This window comes from Ambystoma mexicanum, chromosome 11, assembly GCF_040938575.1.
Source record: "Ambystoma mexicanum isolate Mex_15411 chromosome 11, UKY_AmexF1_1, whole genome shotgun sequence".
Lineage (NCBI taxonomy): Eukaryota > Metazoa > Chordata > Amphibia > Caudata > Ambystomatidae > Ambystoma > Ambystoma mexicanum.
In genome coordinates, this window is record NC_090934.1 from 1,180,042,595 (window position 1) to 1,180,056,767 (window position 14,173).

The 14,173-nt window shown below is 43.3% G+C and overlaps 1 protein-coding gene and 1 long non-coding RNA gene across 10 annotated transcripts in view; one reads left to right on the forward strand and one right to left on the reverse strand.

Moving 5' to 3' along the window:
• The window catches only part of LOC138504195 (uncharacterized), a 52,316-nt gene extending 40,375 nt beyond the window's left edge, over positions 1-11,941 (reverse strand). Inside the window, exons 1-4 of one of the 2 annotated variants that reach the window (XR_011279799.1) lie at positions 11,861-11,941; positions 8,434-8,522; positions 7,797-7,991; positions 3,587-3,661 (exon numbers count right to left, since the gene is read on the reverse strand). This is a non-coding gene — a long non-coding RNA (uncharacterized lncRNA). The remainder of the gene's footprint in view (positions 1-3,586; positions 3,662-7,796; positions 7,992-8,433; positions 8,523-11,860) is intronic. The other variant, XR_011279798.1, reaches the window with a different exon arrangement.
• Positions 11,942-12,036: 95 nt separating this feature from the next.
• Positions 12,037-14,173, forward strand: part of CSK (C-terminal Src kinase) — a 914,950-nt gene continuing 912,813 nt past the window's right edge. For 3 of the 8 annotated variants that reach the window (XM_069624501.1, XM_069624495.1, XM_069624502.1), the window contains exon 1: positions 12,037-12,132. The gene's annotated coding sequence lies outside the window, so the exon portion shown is untranslated. The remainder of the gene's footprint in view (positions 12,133-14,173) is intronic. The other 5 variants (XM_069624499.1, XM_069624500.1, XM_069624504.1 and 2 more) reach the window with 4 other exon arrangements.

Here is a 14,173-nt window from a genome sequence, read left to right on the forward strand (position 1 = left end):
TTCCTCATTCAGAAACATCTCATCAACCTTGTTTTTTTACGTATTACCCAAAATCCATAAAAACGAAGAAGATCCTCCCTTTCGACCGATTGTTGCAGGAACAGACAGTGCGTTTCAACCACTAGCCATTTATCTTGATACTGCGCTACAGCCACTGGTGGAAAAACCAATACTTACCTGAAGGACATGACCCATTTTTTGTGCATAATAAACACACTAAACTTGAGAGGAAGAACTAAATTTTATTTACCATGGATGTCAATAGTCTGTACACATCAATGCCTCACCAAGAAGGCATAGAAGCTATGGAATGGTTTTTACTCTTGAATCAAGAAGTACAGATACAAATAAATTAGGACTAATCAACATCATCCTCTATAACAACACTTTTTGATACAATGGCCAATACTATTTGCAAATCTCCGGAACATCGATGGGCTCATCAGTGGACCCATCTTATGCATCAATTGGAGACTAAATTTGTACTTGTAAACCCACAATGGAGAGACAAAGTGAAATGCTGGCGACGCTACATAGATGACATTTTCGGGATCTGGTATGGCACTGAAAGTGAATTACTGGAATTTTGGGAAAGCCTGAACAGTTACAACAATAGGATCGGTTTCACAATAGAGATTGGTAGACCAAATGTCAATTTCCTGGATGTAACAATCGAACGATCAGGGACAACACTGAAAACAAAGATCTACAGAAACCAACAGATGTAAACAGCTGCCTTCATCATAGCAGCTTTCACCCAAAACATCTAAAAGAAAACTTGCCTTATAGTCAATTACTAAGACTCAAGAGGATAACATCAGACCAAGCTACACTACAGAACGAATATGACATCATGAAACAGAGATTCTTAAAAAGAGGGTACCCAACAGAAACACTGGAGAAAGCAATTGTGAGGACTAATTTACAAGAAAGAAGAGCTCCTCCGAGGGAACACTAAGAAAGAAACTAAGAGCCTAATACACACATTAAAGTACTTGAGTCAGAGTTTCCAAGTAAAACGGATCATCCACAAAAACTGAGACCTCATAAAATCCAACAACACCCTAAAAGAACTCTTTCCAGACCCCCCCCCCCCCATGATGGCATACAAACGGGGAAGAAACATTAGAGATCAACTTATCAGATCAGAAAAAACAAAATCAACATCTCAAACTACTCTAAATAAACAAAAAACAGGCAAGTTTGCCTGCCTACATTGCTAACATTGCAACATCATAAAAGGAGATCATGTGAGACATCCCAACACAGGCAAAAAAATAATGCGGAGACAATACGCAACATGCGATACAAAAAAATGTTATTTATGCTATCCGCTGTCCCTGTGGGATGTACTACTTAGTTAAAACCAACCGGAAACCGAAAGAAAGATGGACAGAACACAAGTCCAGCATAAGAACAAAGAATGTAAAGTCACCTGTCTACAGACACTACCGAGATCAAAAACACAATGGGGGTCATTCTCAGGTTGGAGGTAAGGAATTACCGGCACCGGTAAGGGTGCCGATGCCGGTAATCCCTTACCTCCGTATTCCGAGGTCCCTTTGCGGGTCCTTCCTTACCTCCTGCTCTTAGCAGGAGCAAAGGTACTTTGGAGGTAATTACGGTACCGTAATTTACAGTGCCGTAATTACCTCCTTCCCCATTCCCATTGAGCCCTATGGGGCAGGAATGGGGAAGGGCAAAAAGGTGAATGGGGAATTACCGGTCCCTCCAACCCTGGAATGGACCGGTAATTACTCCATTCACCATGCCGGATTTGGGACGGTTTCGGAGGCAACCATGGAGCCAATTACTCCATGGTTAGCTCCAAACCCGGAATGAGGCCCAATATCTCACAAATGAGAATGGTGATCCTAGAAGTAGTCCATCCATTGTCAAGAGGAGGTGATTTACCAAAACTCTTAGCACAAAGAGAATTTTACTGGATTCAAAAACTGGATGCTATGTTCCCGCTTGGGATGAATGAGGAGTACTACTTAGGTCCATTTCTGTAATCACCTCAGAGCATAGACCATGAATCCCCTTTTTCTAATGATAAACCCTATTTGTTTTAATCCAGATTTTTTACTAGATCACATATTTTCCTTCTAAATGATAATACTTAACCCAAAACATAACCCCTTGTATTTTTAACCTAAGAGGGTAGACAAAAGCCCAAGTAAAACTAACATTCTCTCCTGATCAAATGAGAAGAGTGTACACCAAGCGTTGCACTATATACTTGTTGTACAGTTCATACAAACAAAGCATTCTATGTCTAAAAAATATACATGTGCCTTATGGCTCAATGACAAACATCTTTTAATAATTTTTTCCTATGCTTCCTGTATTACTTACGGAATTATGGTTTATTCATTTTACCCATCCCACCTTTTTATTCACCTTTAATCGTCTTATTCTTCACCTGTTTTATTACCTTTTATCCACTTAATATCAAGCTTAGTATAACTCTGAATGTAGCCATTCAAACACACCCCTTTGGGTGAACATTACATTGACAAACACCTTTTCAGAATCATATTGTTTGGAATAGTTAGATTCATCTTTTGCTCCCACTTTCTACCCATAAAAAAATTCTGCTTCATTCTGACGCATTACTTATGATCCAGACACTTTTGCGCATGCGCGAATGACCTCAACAACAAAATGGCCGCGATGTGACATCACGCGCATGCGCGGATGACGTCAACTGCGACTATATAAACTCGATCCGTTTCCTTTTTCTAACGGAAGCGGATGGAGAGTTTCCGGTCCCTGCTACTACTCATACTACCCGGATGATCCCACCTTTTCTTGTAAGGTGAGCTGCTATAACTCTGTTCTGCCACTCGGGGGCATTAAGCCCTTTAACCTTTACAGCCAATTAACACATTTAAAACTTCTTCTGGTAATTATTTTCTATATATTTTTTTTATTATTTTCCTCTTAGAGTTGGACAAACAACCATTAGGACCGGAGGAGAATCCCTATTATCTAAACACACAGTTGCAGCAGATGCCCATCTGTGGAGCCTTAATTACATTTACAAGTAAGTGTATTACCACCTAGTAGTCCTTCTCATCCCAGCCACTTCACTGCACTATCCTAATCCTATTTTTGTCTATGTTTCATTATAGGTTAGGATGAACTAGGATCCCCCACATTACTGCTAACCTGTTTGATGTGGGGCTGCCCACCCTTGGAAATCACATTTCGTAATATCTTTAGAGATAAGTAAGTCAACAAGCAACTTTTACAGACCCCCCCCCCCCCCAGTAAATTGGTAAAGAATAGGAACTTCTGGGCTTGGTAGATAACAAATCAATACATACAAACATGTTCTATTCATAAAAAGAGATGTTTGTCATTTACCTATGTAGGAACCTAGCAGTAGCCAATAACTACTATGCCTTTTTCTTTGTTAAGCAATGATCAATGACCTAGAATGTAGCAATGACAATATTTTGTGTTTTTTTCTTAGTTGTTAAGAAGTTATGTTTTCTCTAATGCACATATGAATATGTATTGGAATGTATTAATATTGGATTATTTTTTCTCTCTAGAGATTAATTTTGTGAACACTTACCCCTGATGAAGAGTGAAAGTAATACTCGAAACGCGTTGTGCTAGACCAAAATGGATTTTTCTTTGTCAAAATTATCTGTTTTAGATAAACAAATGAATTGTCAAACATCAATTGGGTTATCTCAGAAAGACTTCCCTGCCATTGCAGGGAAAACAAATATTAAATTCATAATTACCCCTTGTGAAAACTAAAGTACCCTAAAATTACATACAGGCCTAGGCCCTTGTTAGTGTGCAGGGGACGCAGGTTTCCTTAATCAGGAAACCATTTGTCCTATGTATATTTGACCAGCCTAGATACCAAGGCTGAGCACTTCTCCCCTGCACCTCAAATTACATTATGTTTAAATTAATCACTTTGAGCTCTATTTCGATATACTAAATACAAATGTGAATATGGTGTGCATGGTGGTTAATCATTTTTCCACTAGAAATAATTGCTCACCTCCCACCCCTAATTCCTCCACCACTTAGTTCTTCTTCAGAGACCTCTCTGAAACAGAAGTCACCAAACTGATTCCAAGCCTAAAACCATCAAAATGCAAAGGCGACATATGCCCTGCATCCCTCGTCAAAGACTGCCAACATACTAACCCCCATCATAAATGCCTCCTTTGCTCAAAAATTGTTTCTAGCCAGCCTCAAAGAAGCATGGGTATACCCTCTCCTGGAAAAAACATCACTAGACCCAGCCATCCCCACAAGCTACAAGCCGATCATCACTGTACTCTTCCTCCTAAAAATGTTGGACTTAGCTGCCTACTTACAAGTTCAGCAGTTCCTGGAGGACAATCAAATCCTAGGGATGCGTCAATCCGGTTTCCGCCCCAGGTACGGTACTGTATCTGCCCTGCTTGACAAAAAATCAACTAGACGAGATTAGGACCGAAGACAAGTCGGCCCTGCTCCTCCGGCTAAACCTATCTGAGGCATTTGACCTGGTCAACCACTCTGCCACCACCTCACCACTCATGCTCATGTTGCACCTTCAACCACTGGCTGGATAGCATCATTTTTGAATGGAAGAGTCATGGGGGTTCTCTCAGAGATCGCAAACGCCTGTCCTATCACCTGCGGTGTACCACAAGGAACCTGCATTGCTCCTACGTTATACAATATCTTCACCAGGCCCCTATTTCCCATATTAGATTCACTTGGTATAGCATATACTAACTATGCTGACACTCAAATCTGGATCCCTCTCTCAGCCAACTAAACAGATGACTAACACCCTTACCACGATTTACTCCACAAAGTCAGACCTGGATGGCAGCCAATCATCTTTGTCTCAACAGAAAACCTAATTGTTGGCCCACTGAGCACGCTAAACAGAATCCTCAACAATCAATACTCTGCCTTCCAATGCTTAATTCCGGTCTAAAACACCATAAAGACTCGAGGGGCTCTACCTGGACGCATCACTCACCATGACTAGACAAGTAAACGCCATTGCCTCCTCAGCAGCCTATTCTACCAAGGTCCTTAAGGCGGCCAGACCCATCCTCTATAAAAAACAACTGCCTAACCACTGCCCGTGCAATAACTGGCTCCACGATCAATTATTGCAATGTCTTATTCATTGGCACCTCATCCAGAAACTCCAAGTCATCAAGAATAACGACCTCAGAGCAGCACATCTCTAGCGCTAGAAGATAAGCACACTGGCTCCCCATCCAGGAGCAGATCAATTATAAAACACTCCATTGACCACAAGTGCCTTTCCAACAAAGCACCACCATACCTCGCCAATAGAATTGCCGAAGCCCACTCTTCGAGTCCCACTAGGACCCCTTATACTGATAGACTAATTGTTCCCAAAGTGAAAGGATGCAAAGCCGGAGGCTCCAGCTTCCCACACCTTGCTGCCAAACTCTGGAACGACTCCCCACCATCCATCAGGGCAGAGAAATCATATTGGATCTTCCGCAAAGCATTAAAAACTCTGCTTTTCTCCTAAACTTGAATGCCCCCCACCCCAACCCGCCCCTCACCAGGAATACTCTCACGCATAGCACCCAACTACTTGTTACTGCATGCTAACAGCCATTTAGATTTGTACCTATGTTGCAGGTCATTGTATGAAACTATGCCTGCATTACACTAGATTGACTAGTAGTTGTACCTGCTACAGCGCAAATCATTGCTGTCAATAACTCAATAGAGGGCAAATATTTGATTTGCAAACACAGCATTCTGAGTTTTTTGCTACAGAGGACTTGACTAAAAGTAGTGTTGGATATGCATTTCCTACAGTAATGTTTTGACATGTAACAATTTAAGTACAACAACTTTGAGATTACTATCAATGCAGTCACTTGCAAGTTGAACAGTGACGTACTGGCGAACTAGTGTGAAGGGTGGGCCTGTCTTTCAGCAGCCAGCCTTTCACTATGGAGTTTAATTTTTGCAATAGCCAATCACAGGTTTTCTTCCAGCTTTGCCCGATATTTAGTCTTTAGGGGTACAAGTGCTGAGAATCCAATCTCGCAAAGGTACAAGGGGCTGACTGAAAGGTAACAGTACATCGACTGCACATTTGGATAAAGTTGGAAACTCATCATTTTGCCAAAATCCACCCAAAGACCATTTTCTGAATTGGCTCTCCAGTAGGCGGTCACTTTGAAGCTCCATTAGTTCCTCCCCGAGTTGTATTAAGCCCCTACGTCTGCTAGGAAAGGCTGAACCACTCAGTAAACGATGCTAAGTACTTTGAGACATGTTCTGAGGTGGTTTCCTATTAGTTCAGCAACACATGAAAGATCATACTCGGTCACCTCAAGAATATCTGCTAATCATGGAAACGCACCGGAACGCAGACATCAACCCTCCTCCGCAAAAGCTCCAGCTTCTTCTTGAATGCCTATTGTGTTCATATCCAATGATGTGCTTTCTGTCCCCTGCAGGGAGAGGTTTAGAAAATGTAGCTTTTCAAAGAGGTCGCCATAATAAGCTAACGGTACAAGCCAGAATCACACAGAGGCTCTTGGTCTAAACCCAGGAGAAAGTGTCTCACTTTTGTTCCTGAGTTCCTCTCCCCTGGAGAGCCACCCGACTTCCGCGTGAAACAAAGCATAATGTTCAGCTCCCATTTCTGCACATAATACATACGGGCTCTTGTGGAGTGCATCTTAATAAAGTGTACAACTTTACAACAGAGGTCAGCACCTCTGAGAGTCCATTCCCCATATTACACACAGGCAAAGCTTCCTGGTCTATCACGCAGTGTGTCCACAATATATGTGGAGCTACTACCAACACTTCGCTTTACACCCAGCTCTAGCTCCACACATTGAACAAGCACCATCCATGCAAATACCAACACGCCTCCCACTTTAGGCAGTAGTTAACAAAGTCGAAGACTACAGAAATACTCACAATATTTCTTTTCCATGGCATTACCTCACAGAAGCAATCAAATGTGCTTATTTTGAAATATCAGTGGTCTCAGCCAACTGTAGGGAAAACGGACTGTTTTCAAGCGCGATATAAATTCTGTACTGATAAGAGGACAGGGCAGCGATGCAGCAGCCATTTGTGGTGTCAGACATAGGGATACTTTTGCAGTTCTCTGCTGTGCTATCACCAAGCATTACCCGGTTGACAGCGAGAATTGTTGGCAGAATCATTTTCTCAGCATCTGTAAAAGGCTTTTTGTTTTTGCCCAGATAATGTGTTAAGATGCTGCCAGAGCATTTGCAGGTAGTGAGGCCACATTTTTAAGTGTTTTTGCTGTTGTAGACCTTGCAGCTGCCGTACAATGAAATCCTTGACCTTTTCGGTACGTTTGGTTTCCAAATGCCACCTTAATTGTGTTGGCTTCCGGCTTGCTAATGTAGCTCCACAAACAAAGTCCAAATGAGACATCATATTACTGTGTTTTTGCATTTCTTTTGTCTGTTTCCACCTCCCCTTGTCATTTGAGATTTCTACCATCTGTGGGCACTAGGAAATGATCTGATTCCATGTGATATTTCTGCATTTTAAAGCCTGAACACAACCTGATTTTTTTCGCCCATTTTTGTATTGGCATTAAAATGCAGAAATAACACATACTGCCCCCCCTTCCCCACCCGCTCATTCACTCGTTAATCAGTGGAGGGGGGTGTTTAACCCCCGAAATCCCATTTTCCCTCCCACCACCCCCGTCATCCTGCATCAACACACCTATCCTCCCCACGTACACCCACACATATGTACAGTCCAAAACTCACCTCTGCCTCCTGCGACGACTCTGCTGGGGCTCAAAGCGTCCGTCAGTCCCTGCGCGCACTCATGTGTGGCAGGGGCTTGACAAGTATGATAGTTCGATTTAGAAAGACTGCTCTGTGTGGTCATGGATTGGCCTTTATAATGTTCCCCCATCAGTACAGTGATAAAGATCTTTTCACTTAGTACCAACGATTCATCTAAAAAAAAAAGTTTTCAAAAATTAAAAAATGCTTCAAAAGATCTGGCAAACACCACATGCAAAAATGTAAAACTAAGTCATGTGAAAAGGCTGGTGGAAAATAATTGAAGTCCCCCCAAAAAACAGAAACAATGGCAAACACCATATGCAAAGACTGATAAGGAACCATGTGAACAGTTTAGGGGAAACAACTCTGCAAAAATGGTTCAGAAATACTGGTGTGATTAGAAAAAATGAAAAACACCACATTGATACAAGTCTCAGAGGACTGCCTGTTCAGATTGTGACGTTCTAGCGCACATTTTATTTTGAAGTGTGGTCCTCGACCAGGCCACTGATCGGTGGAGAAAAATCACACCTGGATGCACATTGCACAGGGCAGATATAAACCTCAAGCACTTCTACTCAACCAATGGTGCATAGGGAAAAGAAATCCTTACCTGCTTGCGTGACTGGGTTAAGTACTTCACTGGATTTTTCTTGCTGGGACACAGGTGGTTAGGATGACGCACCGACGCTTGGAGTAATGCTGCCGCAATGAAAACAAACAGTTAGTCAAGGATACATGGGCATATGCAAGCCTTCAAAATTAAGATTAGATGAGCAGGGGTTAAAACCAGCTCTAGAGTGTTAGGCATCAGCTAGTAAGCAGGACCTAACACTGGGGAACCAGGAGAAAGTACACAGTGCACGGTACTGCAACTCCCACATGAGACATGAACTTTCAGTACCACCCCAAACTGGACTTGAGAAATATAAGTTGGAAATCCCTGATTGAGATTCTGCTGGGGACTTTGCCGTCATAAATGGGATGATATTTGTGTTCCTGCAGTTGAAAAAGCAAAAAAAAAAAAAGAAAAATAGACATACCAGATTGACCATACCAATATTCGCGCACTACATTCTCCCACTCAGCACACATCCCCCCCCCAGCACACAAAAGGGTCCTACTGGGAAATCTCCAAAGTTCCCTATAGGCCAGTCGACCCTAGCTGGCAGAGCGAATAGAGAGCAATCAGAGCACATACCTGAAAACGTGACTCCTACTCAGTCACATAGACAAAAAAATATTGAGCGAGAGAAAGAAAGAACAGCAGCCTCTTATATTTTACCCTTTCTATTACCTGCCTAGAAGTCCAGCCTGCAGGCATTCCAATCATTCATCTACATATCTTATATAGATTCCGACAGAGTAGTGCTTAACCCTCCAAGCTAACTTTCGGAAACATCGAGTAATAGCCATTTAGCTTTTACTGCAGTTCTGTGAAAGTGTTGAATTAGCAGCAGACTCTGCCACGGCTGCCATGTCAGACACTAGGACCCCCGGCTTCTCTGCAACATATGGTGCCACATGCAGATGAAGGCCTGGCACCCACAGCAGGAATAGATACATAAATTCCACTTTAAATCACTTCTATGGCAGTGGTGCACCCAAAGTACTATTGGTAATGGAGTGATTTTAGTACATCAAGGGATGGATAGACTCGCTCTATAGTGGATGGCTACCGTGGTAACTCAGCAGGTTGACAGACCGTTGCTGAGATGTTATATATACATAATATAATTAGGTGTATTGAAATATTGTTGTTTCTTTTAATGTGTTCAAGATTGAATTTAACCAAAACAATAAAAACATAAAATATATGCAAAACCTGTTAATCAAATGACTTAAGAATGAAGTGCTATAAAATTGTTTGGCCAAGGGATGGGTTGGGGCATTTTTACCTCTGTAGGAAAAACCAAAAGTTGGCACCCATGAACCCAGTTTAATTTCCTAATAACTGCTGTCAGCACAACAGAAGCATTTATTTGTGATTAACGAGTTTGATAAACATAACATCTTCATAAATATAACCTGTGATAAAACACAATGCAAGGGGCACACAAATTAGAGTATTGGTGAGGTGAACTGACAAAAAAAAAAAAAAAGTCAAAGAAAACTAGTGAACGCAAGTTTCAGCAGCGTTTGAGTTTGGAAATGACTTTTTTCCATTGAACGTGCAAAATGCACATTTGAACAACAATAACGTGTCCAGCATGTAGAATGCTTGCTTTCAACAACAGTGATCAGCCAAAGTGATGTTCATGGCCCATTGATTCCCATGGTTTTCCTTTCAGGACAGCAGAAAACAAAGCGGGATGAGCAAAGAGAGCCAGTAAATGCACAAGGGACGTCTGGGGAAAGAGCACCGCAAAGATTAGGTCACCGAGCCCCCAGCTTCCCTCAGCAAAGCTGGGGGCTTGGTAAAACCTGGTCATGGCTGAGGTAGGCCAGGGTCCGATATCCGGCCAGACATCAGATGCCGGATCTCAGACCCGGCCAGAGCCGTCCCATGGACCAGAGGGGTGACCAGTCAGAGGGGTAGCCAAAGCAGGGGGGGCTGGTGGTGTACGATATCCAGCTCCCCCACAGCAATCTGCCTTGGGGGAGCCAGATATCATAACACTGGCAATGCATGCTTCCGTCCCTGGGCACAGAGGGTGAGGGGTGCGGGGGGACCAACATTGCAGTGATCCAGCCCACGCACACCCTGCTCGCCCCCTCTCCTCCTTTATGGGTCCACAAGGGAAGCAGAGGGACTGGGAAAAGCCTGAAACGCGTGCTTCCCGGCAACCCCTCCCAACTGTGGTGTGGGAGGCTGAGCCAAGAAGCAGCATCCCTTACCAAGCAAGAAGATGCTGGCGGCACCAGCAGAAAGCAACAACATAGCTTGGACTCAATCCAAGTGCAGGAAAGCGCACATCCAGGCTGAGTTAATTTCCTGTTTCGTGGCCACACCCATCATGTTACACTGTGCATGGGAGGCCAGTGGCTCCCAATGCAGTTAAGTGTTTTCGCGCCGTTCTGGACTTCTGCCTACAGTATGGCAGTTTTTTAAGCCAAATACTCAATTGTTATCTTGCTGGCAAGACTATAAAGAAGTTTGCGTTTTCACCGTACACTAGCATAGTATACATGAACACACAGCCACCTAGTCAGTGAAGCAATACAGGAAAATGAAGCATCTCTGTCCAATACAGACAGCTGAAGAAATGGCACGCGGTGGGGTATCAAGCAAGACCGCTTGTGTAGGGTGGCCACCTCTTTGATAGTCTGTCACGGGACACTTGCCCACAAGGCGGTGATGAAATCACGTCATTCACATTTAGCCCGCCCCTTTTTTTTAAAGTAATTTTTTTAATGGCTCTTAATTTCTGGCTTAATTGAAATGCAAACAGTTTGTCCTTGAGAAGTGCTGGTCACGTTTTTTAACTGCAAACATGGCTATAACAACCCCAGGAACAAAGCATTTGTATTTGAATGAAGCCCGGTGTCAGGGCATTACAGCTGGACCTGTAGGCTCAAAAGGAGCCAGGGCTGCAGAGCCACCCAGAGAAAGAAAGCAGCAGGCGGCGGCAGCAGCAGCGCCATGCTGTGTAAATTGCAACTTCAGTTTGCAGAGTGTCTGTGCTGGAGGCAGGTTGTCCCGACCCATAGACACTCTGCAATCTGCGGGACAGGGTCCCTAATTGTGGGACAATCCTGCATAATCAGTAAATTGGCCACCCTACTTGTGGTACAAACAGACTCTGGGCGGTATAGCTCAATGCACTGCCTGGTAGCACTGAGGGTAAAGTTAGGCACATCTCCCTGCAATTTTCAAATCAGAACCCCGCACCTCATAAAGGCAGTAAAGTTAAAGAAAGCATGAGAAGGGAATTTCATGCAGTCGAAGTCGTCCCAGCCAAGAAGACAACGATCCGCTGTAGTTGCAACCACAATCAAAATAGGAAAAACAAACCCACCGGCACCTAAATATACCTGACGCTTCAAAGCACTTCCGAGATGTACATGCGCCTTATAAACACACAATAAAAAATAAATACCTGCCGGTGCACAGCATTGGGTGCTCCTTCCTCCGTGATTCTCTTCCTAAGCACGTAGACGACGTCCCACGTGAAACGTCAGGACGACTTAACAGAAATACGTGATCTACGTCATGGCGTCGTAAAGGCATGTCAGAAAGTATCGGCAAACTTTTAAACAAACACGAAATACTATATGGTGTCATAGGGACTTTAAATATGTGATTGATAATGAAAGCAATATAAGGCCTCCCTTTACAAAACGCTCTTGTCCTGATTCTAGGCGGTGTCAGGTGAGTGCACGCGATTCAGCTCTTCTAGTGAATTTTACATGCATTTCTTTTAGCATCCATTATTAATTAACTTAGACGTTGTCACTCCTTTGTTGTTATGTTGGTAGGAGGAGCCCTTTTTGCAACCTCTGGAAATGCACGTTGAGGCTGTAATTCGTTGTATTGTACTTATCACATGTTGAAATTAAACATTTAAGTACGTGACTTTCTAAACATCTGGTTTTGAAATTACACAGGGCAGCCTGTTGTTGGTATCGTAGACACTGTGCAGATACTACACGGACCCTGCTCTGGTATAAGTGACTACATATATAATAACTGCAGGTACAGTGTCTGTTCTAGGTCTAATGGCTGCAGACACAGAAACAACACCCCGAGGAATATCGGCAGACACTACCTTCTCTAGCGCTAATGGTAAAGGTCCATCGCATTCTCTGGCTGATCCTCTGGCTGGAACGAATGAGTTGCAGACACAATATCTGCTCTGCAGCAGCTAATGACTTCCGATACTGTACGTCGTACCTGCTCATCAGCTACATCAAAACCTGCCTTGGGGCAAATAATTACAGACACAGTACCCAATCTGGGATACCAATTAGATACAGTACCTGCTCATCCGTTACATGTGACAGAATACCTGCCCTGGGGCTTATAACTACAGGCACAAATACATGCCTGCTCAGCAGTATTTTTGGGCTACCGATTCCAGTCACAGTATCTGGTCTGGAGCTAATGGTATTTGACATAATACCTGCTCATGAACAAATCTGGGATTAAGGACTGCAGAAACAGTAAAAAAAATAAATAAATAATGCACCCTTTCCCAGTGCTTTAAGTGGGGTATGAAATTGGGGCGTGGGGGCCTCATTTAGGGGCGTGGCTTGCACTTGATGGTCGTGGCCTAAAGAAGAACATGTAAAAATGGTCTATATAACTAAGTGCATATCACAACACAGTCCGCTTGGTACAAACTAAATAAATCAGCATGTGCACCCGGCACACAATGCATAAATAAATAAACCGGATCGTGTATGCAGGTGTGGCCTTGTGACGCAAGAACTGTTCCCGCTCAGCGCACTACCAAGTTTATTTTAGTCGGATACACCTGCGAACACCTTCAAAAATTGTCTTTGAAGTAGTTTTTAAGGTAACCCAGCAAGAGCAACCATGTAGGACCTTGGAATTGGGCCTCACTTACTGTATCAAAGGACCACAGTGGAGGTAAACTGAAGCCGGAGGTCATGAGGGTGGCAGCATGGGCTTGATGACTGAGGATGGCTATGCTGTGAAACACAACTCTCAATTCGCCCCTTAAAACACTTGTGTATAGGCGCGTTACAAATGCCATATCATATCAATGTGTTGCTAGCAGTCCCCCTGCCTGGGTGTTGCTCTGTGTCATGAATGCTGTGCGCATCGGAAGAGGAACAGGTGGCACTTTTTGAGATGATAGGCTGTAGAGGAAATGTGTGGGACCAAACACATACTAACAAGGTTTCGGGGACAATCAATATTCAAGGAAAACCAAAAAGAAACCGGCATGTAGTTGTTGAGTGCCTGTGCAATGAGTCTATCTATGTCTGTATGAGGTCATACTACTGTTAGGTCATTTTACAATTTTTCAAGAAGTGTCTTACGATGAGTGTTTTGTCAGTTAACTCTTCTCCAGGCTCCCTGTCATCCCTTTATTCTCGCCTTTCCTTTTTCCTTGCTCTCATTGCTTCACTCCACTGCTCCATTCTCATGTCTTTGCTTTCCTCTCTTTTCAATCCTTTGCCCCTCTTCACCAGTCTCGCCCATTTATTTCCTCTTCTTCCATTCCTTCACCCTTCTCGCATTCTTACCCCTGTCTTTCCTTTCCTCTTTTCAATCCTTTGCTCCTCTTCACCACTCTCACACCATATTTCCTCTCATATCATCTCTCCTTTCCACCTTCTCTTCCCCTTCTTCTCTATTTGTGCCCATCTTTTCTCTCCTCCTCTCTTTCATTCACCCCTTCCTCATTCTAACCTTTGACTTTCCTCTCCTCCTTTTCTCTCAC